Source organism: Bos indicus x Bos taurus, chromosome 3 (genome assembly GCF_003369695.1).
Source record: "Bos indicus x Bos taurus breed Angus x Brahman F1 hybrid chromosome 3, Bos_hybrid_MaternalHap_v2.0, whole genome shotgun sequence".
In the NCBI taxonomy this organism is placed as follows: domain Eukaryota; kingdom Metazoa; phylum Chordata; class Mammalia; order Artiodactyla; family Bovidae; genus Bos; species Bos indicus x Bos taurus.
In genome coordinates, this window is record NC_040078.1 from 100908983 (window position 1) to 100921483 (window position 12501).

Sequence of the window (12501 nt, forward strand, 5' to 3'; positions counted from 1 at the left end):
CCCTGGTCAGAGAACTAGATCCCACATGCTACAACTAAGACCTGGTATAGCCAAATAAATAGTTTGGTTTTTTTTTTAAAGAGAGAGACTGATCCATCCATGCCATGTGCTCTGTGGGCTGTAAAACACTGTGTCCTCCGTGTTCTCTATCCCTGCCATTCCCAGTCCAATCTGTCCTTCCTGTTTTGTTTTGTTTTTAATGTTTTTTTGATATGGACCATTTTTATTGTCTTCATTGAATTTGTTACAATATTGTTCCTGTTTTGTTTTGGGGTTTTTTTGGCCCAAAGACAATGGGATCTTAGTTCCCCAACTAGGGATCAAACCCACATTGCCTGCATTGGAAGGCAAAGTCTTATCCACTAGACCACTGGGGAAGTCCGCTCTCCTTCCTGTTTGATTTGGATATACCAGCAATCACTCTCACTTCTCTGGCCCTGGACTCTTGTTCTATCTTTAATGTCATGAAATGTCATGAAACCTCAGGTAGATAAGAGTATTCAGAGCTCAGAATGGAAGTCTATGTTGGAAACATAAATTTGAGTTATTGAGATATAGCCAGTTGTTAAAGATATGGGTGTGGATGAAGTTGTGTAGAGAGAGAAAGTTGAATGAGAAAGGGAGTGAAAGAAATATATTGACAGTCCAGGTCAGGTAAAATGAGCAGCCAATGGAGAAAGAGGAATAGGGACAGAGGTGAGAGATCAACCAGGAGGGTGTGGTGCCACAGAAAATAAGAGAAAGTGTTTCAAGAGGGAAAGGATGATCAACTGAGTCATATATTCCTGAGAGAGCTAGTAAGATGGACACTGGGAAGTGTCCAAAAGGCTTGCCAATGTGGAGATTATTAGTGACTGAGGTGAGAGAAATTTTGGTGATGTGGGTAGAAGCTAGGTTGGAGACTATCAGAATGAGTTGGGGGAGAAAACAAGTGTGAGAACATTCTTCTTCTTTTTTTAAATAGCCTATGAGAGATTTTAAAAATCATGTATTTATCTATCTTATTTTCGGTTGCGCTGGGTCTTCGTTGGTGCACACTGGCTTGCTCTAGTTGTGATGAGTGGGGACTACTCTTTGTTGCGGTGCTTAGGCTTCTCATTGTGGTGGCTTCTCTTGTTGTGGAGCGTGGGCTCTGGAGCATGGGCCCAGTAGTTGTGGCACACGGACTTATTTGCCCCTTGACATGTGGAATCTTCCTGGACCAGGAATTGAACCCATGTTCCCCACATTGGCAGGCAGATTCCCATCCACTGGGCCACTAGGGAAGTCTGAGAAGATCATTCTTGACAAAACTTGGCTATTAGGGAAGAAGAGAGGGTAGTAGCTGGAAAGGATATTGGATCAAGGGAGAGATTTCCTCTTGTGATTGGAGGATCCTAGACTATGTTTCGGAGAAGGCAATGGCACCCCCACTCCAGTACTCTTGCCTGGAAAATCCCATGGACGGAGGAGCCTGGTAGGCTGCAGTCCATGGGGTCTCTAAGAGTCGGACATGACTGAGCGACTTCACTTTCACTTTTCACTTTCATGCATTGGAGAAGGAAATGGCAACCTACTCCAGTGTTCTTGCCTGGAGAATCCCAGGGACGGGGCAGCCTGGTGGGCTGCCGTCTATGGGGTCGAACAGAGTCGGACACAACTGAAGCGACGCAGCAGCAGCAGCCTATGTTTGTGTGCTGATGAAAACAGTTCAGTAAATGATGTAGCGATTAAGCTAACATTAGCTGCTGTGTGTGCTCAGTTGCTTCAGTCGTGTCCGACTCTTTGTGACCCTATGGACTGTAGCCCGCCAGGCTCCTCTTGTCCATGGAATTCTCCAGGCAAGAATACTGGAGTGGGTTGCCATGTTCTCCTCCGGGGGATCTTCCTGACCCAGGGATTTCACGCACCTCTTGGTATGTCTCCTGCACAGCAGGCAGAATCTGAGCCACCTGGGAAGCCCAGCTCCTATATCAGTCTTCCCAATTATGCATAATGGCTCAAACATGATAGAAGTTTGTGTCTTGATAACTTAAAGTCTAAAGCAATCAGATTTACTCCAGATGGTAATTTAGGACCTTGACTTCCTATACCTTGTGTCTCACCCACCTTCAACAGACTCCTGTGATTCTAAGCTTGTCTGCATCAAGCCTTGAAAGAGAAAACAGCATAAATAATATTCATGGGATGTTTTTAGGGGTCTGGCTTGAAAGCAGCAGTGATCACTTCAGCACACAGAGCCATACTATTAATACATACCTAACTTCCAGAGAGATTCAGAAATCTTGTCTAGCTGTGTGCAGGAAGAGGAAGAAAAGGATTTGGTAGCTAGCAATCTCTGCTATAGGGGAGAAGTTAAAGATGTAGAAGGTGAGGTGGGGGGTGGAGAAGGGGGTAGTGGAAAGAGTGAGCTTTCTAAGAAACAAGAGGGGTAGAAACCAGGCTTAAGAGCCCATGAGGACAGATTTTTTTCCCCAGCCAGGAGACAGGGGCAGGGAGGTCATGGATATTTGCAAAAGAATGACCACAAAGACAGACCATGTTTAAGGCATTAAGGAGACAAGGAAGGTAGGTGCTGATGGACAGAATGGAGCAAAACCAGTAAGTTGGAGATCCTGATAAGGCCAAGAGTGACTTCCATGGGGATTCTTAAATAATTAAGCTGGAATGAGAGGGCACTGTGGTGTTTGCCCTTTCAAGAAGGATATGTTTGGACAAGTTATTTAGGATATGATTGGATTCTGATGATGACAAGGTCCATATATGACCATAGACATAGGGAGGCGGAGATGGAATGAAGAAAATAGTCACTGACAGTGAGGAAGTCTAGGAAACCGAGAGCCCAGGTTTAGCTGTGTGGGTACCAATACCACCCAGAAGGATAATAGGAATTGTAAATGAGAGAAAAGTCTTGAATCATATGCCAAAGTCTTCAGAGGATGACAGGTCATGACTAAGAAAATAGAAAATGATAGTTGTGTGGGGAGGAGAAGATGGTGGTAAATCTGGATGAGGTGAGACTTTGAAGGCACATAATTTTTCTTTTCTTTTTCTTTTTTTGGCTGTGCTAGGTCTTCATTGTGTCACATGGGCTCTTCACTGCAGTGTACAGGGTTATCTGTTTGTGGCACTTGTGCTTAGTTGCCCCGAAGCGTGTGGGATCTTAGTTCCCTGACCAGGGATTGAACTTGTGTCCCCTGCATTGGAAGGCAAGTTCTTAACCTCTGGATCACCAGGGTAGTTCTCATAAGTTTTCTTTTACAAGAAGGAGAAGTAGTAAAGTTCTAGAAGTTATATGTGGTGGTAAGAAGGACACTGATTTCACCTTCCAGTTTTCAGTAGATGAAAAAGTTGGAGAGGGAGCTTTGGCTGGTTGAGGGGGTTGTGGTGGGTGGAGGGAGGGTCCTCAAGGGATCACCAGGCTTCAGTTTAGGCAAGAGAAGAGCCTGGGGATGTTGGTATCTAAGGGAGTTTATCAGTTTCAGAATGAGGTTCAAGAGGATACAAAGGAATGACTGGGGATCAGGGCCAAGGAGTGCTGGATCAGTTGAGAGGATATCGAGAACAGGTGAGGAGAGTCATAAAGGTAGGGCGATCCTTTTGAATGGAATCTGTCCTGAGAATTCCTTGATGAAAGAGGTATACACCAGCCGAGTATAGTTGGGAGCCTTCTTGTGGTGATTTGGCAATAATACGGTCCCTGCAGCTTCACATGGGGGTGCAGCACATAGAGGGAAATCTGATGACTCAGGGCATCTGCCCCCAGGTTCACATGGAACAGCCACTGAGACCTAGAGCCCAACTCATGGTAGGCCTTTCCCACCAGCCTCCTCTCACTTCATTGCACTCTCTGCTTCAGACATCATAGGCACCTTTTAGATCCTCAATTCTTGCATGTTCTTCTCTGCCACAGGGGCACACACCCTTCTCTCTGCCCTCTCTTATTCATCCTTCAGATCTTGACTAAAACATCCCTCCTTTGGGTACACCCCAGGCTCCCCTGTTATTCTCTCTCATTACATTGTGTTCTTCTCCTTCACAGAGCTTATCATAGTTATAATTTTGCAGTTATCTGTGTGCTCATTTAATTAAAACCCCTCTCTTTTGCTTGTCTGTAAATTCCACAAGGGTCATGTCTGTTTGGTATTCTAATACTTGCATATAATAGGTGGGATGGTTTTAAAATATATCCAAAAATGCTTTGACACTCACCCTTTCAAGGCAGAAAACTAATTTTCCTCCTCTTGATGTTGATCAGACTTAGTGACTTGCTTCTAACAAATAGAATGTAGTGGAAGTGACAATATATAACTTCTGAGGTTATAGAAAGAATAAAGCTTCCTCCTGGTGCTTTCTTGTTCTTGGATCACTTGCTCAGGGAAAGCCAGGGCATGCTGTGCCGTCATTCAAGAAGCACTGTGGTAGGGATTTCCCTGATGGTCCAGTGGCTAAGACTCCATGCTCCCAATGCAGGGGGCCTGGATTTGATGCTTGGTCAGGGAACTGTATTCCACATGCTGCAACTAAAGATGTCCACAACTAAAACCTAGCACAGCCAAATAAATAAATAAATAAATATATATATATATATATTTTTTTTTTTAAAGAAGAAACACCATGGTAAGACTCACATGGAGAGGAACTGAGGCCTCCTACTAATAGCCAGCATCAAGTTTTCAGTCATGAGAGAAAAGCACCTTTTTGTCTTTCTTTTTTTAATTAAAACTTTTTATTTTCTATTTAAGTATAGCCAATTAACTGGGTCAGAAAGATCCCCTGGAGGAGGAAATGGCCACCCACTCCACTATTATTGCCTGGAAAATCCCATGGACAGAGGACCCTGTCTGGCTACAGTCCATGGGTTGCAAAGAGTCAGACACAACTTGGTGACTAAACAACCACAACTCTATGGCATGCATTGTGCTCGTTCTTGTTAGGGACAGATAAGATGTTCCATATAGGCCACAACTTTTGCATACTAAGGATACTTCTTTTACCTCAGACTTTAGTAAGGAATTATACTTCCATCAAGAAGTATGACAAAATAAAATTTCAAATTCTTTATGAGCAACTGAGAATTCTCTGAATCCTAATGCAATAATTTCAGTCCACAGGGTCACAAAGAGTCGGACACCACTGAGCCATCACACATAGCCAATTAACAGTGTTGTGATAGTGTCAGGTGAACAGCCAATGGACTCAGCCATACATACACAAGTAAACATTCTTCTCCAAACTCCCCTTCCATCCAGGCTGCCATATAACATTAAGCAGAGTTCCCAGTGCTATACAGTGGACCTTGTTGGTTGTCCATTTTATTCATTTTAAATATAGCAGAATGTCCATGTTGATCCCAAACTCCCTAACTATCCCTTCCCCCCATTGGAGGAAGGCACGTTGAAAAGTGGATCCTCCAGCCCTGGTCAAGCCTTCAGATAGCTGCAGCTCTGACTGGCATCTAACCATAATCTCATGAGAGAATCTAAGCCAGAACCACTGCAACAAGTTGCTCCCTGTGAGAGGTAATAAATGATTATCATTATTGGTTTAAGCATCCAAGTTCTGGGGTAATTTATAATGCAACGATAACTAATATAATAGGTTTTTAAACAAATATTTACTGAATGAATGAATCACCAAATTCGTGAATGCCTTTGTTTTTGTTTTTGTTTTTGTTGTTGTTGTTCTTTCAGTTTTTTTCTGCTTTGGTGTCAATCAGTAATTAGATCAATAATGATTCTAATAGGTGCCTGAAACTTCCTGTTGCCTCTTCTCTGCATTTCACTTTATATATAGACTTTTTCATCCTTATGAAAAATATACAAAGAAATCAGCAAAAATACTTAACCCTTAAAAGATTGCACTTATCTGAGTGATTTCAGTATAAGGAAAGATTAATTATATTTTCTCTTCCATTACATACTACCAAAGATTAGTTGGCATAAAAGTAAAGCTGACAAGGCAAAATTCATAAGGATCATCAAATAATGGTGAAATTTTGGCTGAGAGAGGGTTTAAAACATTTTTTTAAAATAAATCTCTAATGTAGATTTTTTTAACACAATTTTTAAGTCAATAAAGTTAACTTACATATCATTGCATGCTTTGATCAAATGTTTGCACCTTTTGGATTTAAAAGGCCAAGTACTTAAGGGTCATTGACTATTGCAACAGCTTTGTCTTTGCCTATGTCAACAGAACCCCGAGAATCCTTTCAGCCTCATAGAGGACGGAGGGAATTTTCAAAGGGAATCTTGACCTAATAGGATGTAGCATCCGTTGTTCCCTGTTGTAGCTGCAGAACAAAAGCAATGCCTGGCACACAGCAGGCATTTGAAACATATTTGTTGAATAAATGAATGAATGAATAGATCTCTTTACTCATCATAGTCATTGCGATGTTAAAAGCTGTTCCAGTTGCCTAAGTAGAAATGAATGCATAACTAACACTATCTGGCAAAAGGAAGGAAAGTCTGAATTATGTAGCATCAATGTGACAAGTGCAGCGAACTACTGTGTTATTGTTTGTTTGCTCATATTTACATTTTCTTCACAAAAATAAAATTTTTGTTTTACAACTGTGGTCGATTAAGGGTGCGGCTAATTCTGTGGACTGGCTCATTCAACATCTGTTCCATTCTCATTACAGTGTGTCTTCCTGGAATGCAGAGACTGAAAAGTTTAAAAGTACATTTTCCAGACTCTTTTCCTGCTAGGGTTCTGAATGAGATGTAGGTTCCTTCATTCAAATGCATCCACCTGTAACCTGAAAATGAACAGTTAAGAGGGAGAATTTGAGGCATCTATCTTACTCATTCTGATGGTTGAGAGGAAAGGAGTTTGATGTGTACCTAAAGCAGAGGTACCGACTCCCTAATTTGTCAGGGAACTTTCTGATGCGGAAGGGGTGGCAAGATTCCAGAGCTAGTGCCGGGTGGTTACTCCCTGATTCAGCAAGTAGTCTCCTGTTTTTTCTAGGGAGCAGCAGCGTTCTTCACAGCCCAGTTCTGCAGAGTGGATTACAGAATTTTTCCTGGGTGATCAGACTGGAGTCTGTTTCCTCAGGGCATCTAACAACATTGTAACCCACTTAATACCATGCCCCTGGAGAAGGAAATGGCAACCCACTCCAATACTCTTGCCTGGAAAATCCCATGGACGGAGGAGCCTGGTAGGCTGTAATCCATGGGATCGCAAAGAGCTGGACACGACTGAGCAACTTCACTTAATACCTTGCACCAAATCCCTTTCTGCCCAAGTGAGTAGTTTTCTCTGCCACTAAGCCCTAGGGGCTGAGAATTATTATATATCTGACACAATGGTTGATTACTATGTGGCTCATTAGAATATGGATGTACTTTAATATTTATGAAGTATCACATACTCTTTTGATCTGGGTTTGATTTCTGGGTTGGGAAGATCCCCTGGAGAAGGAAATGGCAACCTGCTCCAGTATCCTTGCCTGGAAAATTTCATGGACGGAGGAGCCTGGCAGGCTACAGTCCATGGGGTCACAAAGAGTCAGACATGACTGAGCAATTTCACTTTCACAGAATCCTAGTTCCCCAACCAGAGACTGAACCCAGGCACATGGCAGTGAAAGCATGGAGTCCTAACCACTGGACTGAACCATGCACTGGACATACTCTATTGTCAGGAAGATCCAGTTTCAACAAAAATATGTGCTTCTACATCAATCTATACATTGATTTTGTATTTGTTCATGCATTTATTTATTTAACATATTTATGGGACTTCCCTGGTGGTCCAGTGGTTAAGAATTCGTGCTTCCAGTGCAGGGGACATGGGTTCAACTTATGGTCCAAGAAAATTCCACATGCCATGGGGCAACTAAGCCTGCATGCCACAACCACTGAAGCCTGTTCGCCCCTAGAGCCCATGCTCTGCAACAAGAGAAGCCACCGCAATGAGAAACCCATCCACTGCCCCTGCAGAGTAGCTCCTGCTTGCCGCAACTAGAGAAAGCCTATACACAGCAATAAAGACCTAGCACAGGCTAAATAAATAAATGAATTAATTAACATTTATTTATTTGGATGTGGTGAGTCTTCATTGTGGCATGCAAACTTTTAGTTGCAGCATATGGGATCTAGTTCCCTGACCAGGGATCAACCCAGGCCCCCTGCGTTGGTAGTGTGGAGTCTTAGCCACTGGACCACCAGGAAAGACCCTATCCATTGATTTTTTTAAAAATCCTATGAAATTTGAATTTCATTGAAGAACTTTTTTGTTGCTTATCAATGCTATTAGGACTGAAGTTTGCATGCATCCGAGTTCTACTGGATTTAAGCAAAAGAAAAATACATTTATAGACGGTCTTCTCACAGAAGGCAAGGGCAAGGATGCAGCTGGACCTCAAGTGACCTGGAGTCAGTGACTGCAGAGCTGCTGAAAACCCAGGAAGCCCCTCTCACCAGCTCTCACCATTGTCTCTCTCTGAATATATGCTTCCTTCTTTCTACTAACTGTATCTGCATCCCAGTAAACAGAGTTGTTGTTTTTTTTTAAAGGGTCTATCTCTGCTTATGTATTCTCCATTTAAGAGAACAGACAGGCAGAAAAAAAGAGGAATCCCCTACACTCAATTCCAGAATCTTAAGGAAAGACTCTGAGTAGCCTGCTTTAGTCAGGTGCATGGTTCTCTTGTAGAAGGTACCCCTGGAGTGCAGCACTCTGTGCAAGAGAGTATGGATGATGTGAATGTGAATGATACCCCTTGGACTTGTGCCACCATTCTGAACCAGTCCACTGGGGTCTGGAAGCAGAGGCCCGTTGTGAGAGCCTGGCAGTGGGTACTCTGCTCCTGGCATCATAGTGGGGAGAGGGAAGTGGATCTGCAGGAAGAGGAAGTTATCATATGAGAGGGAATTATTGGGCACTCAGGTGACAAGCTCACTGATGTTCATTACAAGAGTGGTATGTTGATTTACCTGTATTAGATAAAGGGTAGGCAAACTACATACAGCCCATAGGCCAAGTTCGGTCTGCTGGGTTTTTGTAAATACAGGTTTATTGGAACACAATCATGCTTGCTTGTTTGAGTGTTTTCTATGGCCGCCCTTTTTCAGTACTGGCAGAGTTAAGCAGTTGCAGCAGGAATCCCATGGTTCACAAAGCTACAATATTTACTGTCTGGCCCATTACAGAGGAAATTTGTTCACCCCTGTATTAGACCCCTGCTACTCAAAATGAGGTCCGAAAGCCAGCAGTCTCAGCATCACCTGGTAGCTTGTCAAATCTCCACTTGCAACTGATGAGTCAGAACCTATTCTTTTTTCCCCCGGTGAGGCATTTTCTTTGCATGTATGTATTACTTCTCAAGTGGTGCAGTGGTAAAGAATCCACCTGCCAACGCAGGAGACTCAGGAGATGTGGGTTCAATCCCTGTGGGAAGATCCCCTGGAGGAGGAGATGGCAACCCACTCCAGTATTTTTACCTGGAGAATCCAATGGACAGAGGAGCCTGGTGGGCTACAGTCCATGGGGTCACAAAGAGTCGGACATGACTGAGCAACTGACCATACACACATTATATCCCTGGAAAAAGAAGCCCAAGATTTTCCCACCTGTGTGTTTTCATCTTGCTTCTTTGTGGTTCTTGATGCCAGCTAAGGTTATCAGTATAATGAAACCAAAGTGACTGGATGGTAGCAAGTTATTCTGCCATTTTTCTAGATCTTTGAGTTGTACATCAAATCTGGGTCTGATCTCCACACTTGTGTAACTTGCCTGTGAGGTTCACAACAATTTTCCCAGCTCTGTGATCACCAGTGACTTCAGATTGACCAATTTAATCATGCTTCATCATCACAGTTAGACACTGGATGTTGCTTTGGAGTACAGGCTAATAAGAACCTCTCTTTTTGGCATTGTTGATGCTCTTGAGAATATCAGTCAGGACATTTGTGCGCACCATTATGACAGCACAGAAAGATGGCAGACAGAACCTGCTTTTTAACAAGATCCCCAGGTGATTCAGAGGCACACTAAGATTTGAGAAGCACTATATTAAACTCCTCAATGGGCACAATCAATATTATTGAAACTTTTGTTTCACACCAGCCCCTTTTAACCTGCTGGGACATGATGCAATCTCCCACGCACATTAGACTAGTGTGCTACTATCTCTGGATTCGATGCAGTGAGTTTTTTTCAGAATGTATCAGGGAAGAGCATCATTGCAGTCAGCCAGAATCAGCCCAGACAAAGGGATACCTGGCTACAGTTTGTTGGGTACCTACTCATTCCTTCAGTTATAACAAATATTTATTGAGAGCATGCTCTGTGCTGAACATTGAACTACAAATAGTGAACAAATAGGCCCAGTCTCAGTCCTCCCAGTTGTGAGTCTTTCATACATCATCTCATTTAACTCTTCCTATAACCCGGATGTCCCTGGTGATCTGGTGTCTAAAACTCTGCACTCCCAATGCAGGGGGCCTGAGTTTGATCCCTGATCAGGGAACTAGATCCCACATGCTGCAACTAAGACCTGGTGCTGCCAAATAAAAAATAAATAAATAAAATTATTTCTATGATCTATGAGGTGGGGACTTCAATCCCTATGAGGACATTGAGGCTCAGAGAGGTTAATGACTTCCTCAAAGTCATGTGACTGGTGAGTGGCAGAGCTGAAAATAGAATCTATGTCTACCTGACACCATGGTTTATGCTTTTTCCTATGCAGCACTGCTAGACATGGTTCTAGGAGATTATAATCTAAATTAGGTCTACAGCCAGAGAGCCAGTGTTTTATAGATAAGAAGCAGAATATTCTTATCTCATACTTCCCAGATACAGTCAAGATGATGCTGTAAGATTGGGGAAGGCTGGAAACTAGAGGACCTTCTCTTCAAAGTGACAGACCTGGCACCTTTATCAGTGAGAAAGACAAATAATTCTGGTTCAATTACTTCTTCCAGACACTTGGAATGAGGATTCACCTAAGGTCCTAGGGTAGGACAAGAACAGCACTGCTCTGGGGAGAAGAGTCAGAGTTAATGCTTCCTCCTCCAAGAGACTCTCAGGATGAATCCCATTCACTGAGGTGACCCTGCCTTTCTGACTCTTCTTCCAACTGTTCTATACAGGTCCTTCCCTGGATCCCCTCCACTGACCCAGCACTTCCTTCTTGCATTGCTCCTCGGTCATTCCATTGTATTCTCTGGAACTTCCTTTCTGAGGCCTATAGATACGCCTCTTCTAAATACCTATATCCTCAATTGGAGAAGAGAGATGAGGTAGGAAAAAGGAGGTATGAGAAACAGGAGGGACCCCAATGGAGAAAGCTCTTGGGCTAGGCCCAGGTAGTGAGGGAAGGGAGATTAAGAGTGAGGAAGTGGCTGGTTATGAGAAGGTGGAGGGAGGTGCAGGAACGAGAAACATGGAGTAGGGTGCTCTCTGATGGAGCGGGAGGAAGATGCAGGGATGAGCCAAAATGGCAGCAAGATTATCTCCCCCACCCCCATCTCAATGACAGCAACCTTGTGAGATAATAGGCACTATTATTATCTCTAATTTATAATTAAGGCAACTAAGAAATAGAGGGATTGGGTAAATGGTACCAGATCACATGGCTGTAAGTGGTAGAAACAGAAACAGAGGCAAGCTGGCTTTAAAATCCATGCTCTTATCTACCACATTATATTGTTTCATAAGGGTGCCTCACTGAAAACAAACAAAAAAATGTATTTCTCTTCAGATATCTCTGGTCCTGGACTAACCTGCTTGCCTTCATTTCAAGCAATGCATTTGCATTTTATTAATAAACAGAAGTTTTAGAACAATTACTTCAATTCATCTTCATAGTCTGAATCAAAGCACCCAACGTAAGTAGGGCTTTTTTTTTTTTTTTAAGGAAAACTGTCAGAATTAATATCTTAAGTGTAATAAATGATTGGATTTGGGTTTTTTTATGTGTACCATTTTTAAAGTCTTTTATTGAATTTGTTACAATATTGTTTCAGTTTTATGTTTTAGTTTTTTGGTCGAGGCATGTGGGATCTTAGCTGTCCGACCAGGGATCACCTGCACCCCCTGCATTAGAAGATGTAGTCCCTGGACTTGTTTTTCTAGTTTATTTCTGGTTCAAACTGAAGAAAAATTTATTCTGACACTGTTACAACTTGTATGTATTTTGACTTGATGTGTATATAGTTCTAGGCTTAAGGGTAATACAAGGTTTCCTGAAAGGGGGGTGAGGATTAATTAGATCAAATATAAGAAGGACTTTCAACAGTTCAGCCCACTCAGCAGGCATTCAGTGGGCAGTTCTGGTGTGCTGGGGTCAAGGAAGACAAAGAAGAACAGGGCATCAGCTCTGAGGGGTTCAAAGTGAGCTAGGCAGACCCACATTTAGAAAGGCTTTGGGATAGCATGACAGAGCCTCAGGGAGCTGGAGCAAAGCTAGTGGAAGGAAGGAACACAAACCATGCCTGGGCTCAAGGGAAGGCTTTGCTGACTCTGCATAAGGAAGACCCTCTGTCTTAGTCTCTGTTCCCC

The 12501-nt window shown here is 42.9% G+C and overlaps 1 pseudogene; it reads right to left on the bottom strand.

The window, feature by feature from the left end:
- Positions 1 to 6720: 6720 nt before the first annotated feature.
- On the bottom strand, positions 6721 to 9916 carry LOC113890352 (annotated as a pseudogene).
- Between the last annotated feature and the right edge of the window lie 2585 nt (positions 9917 to 12501).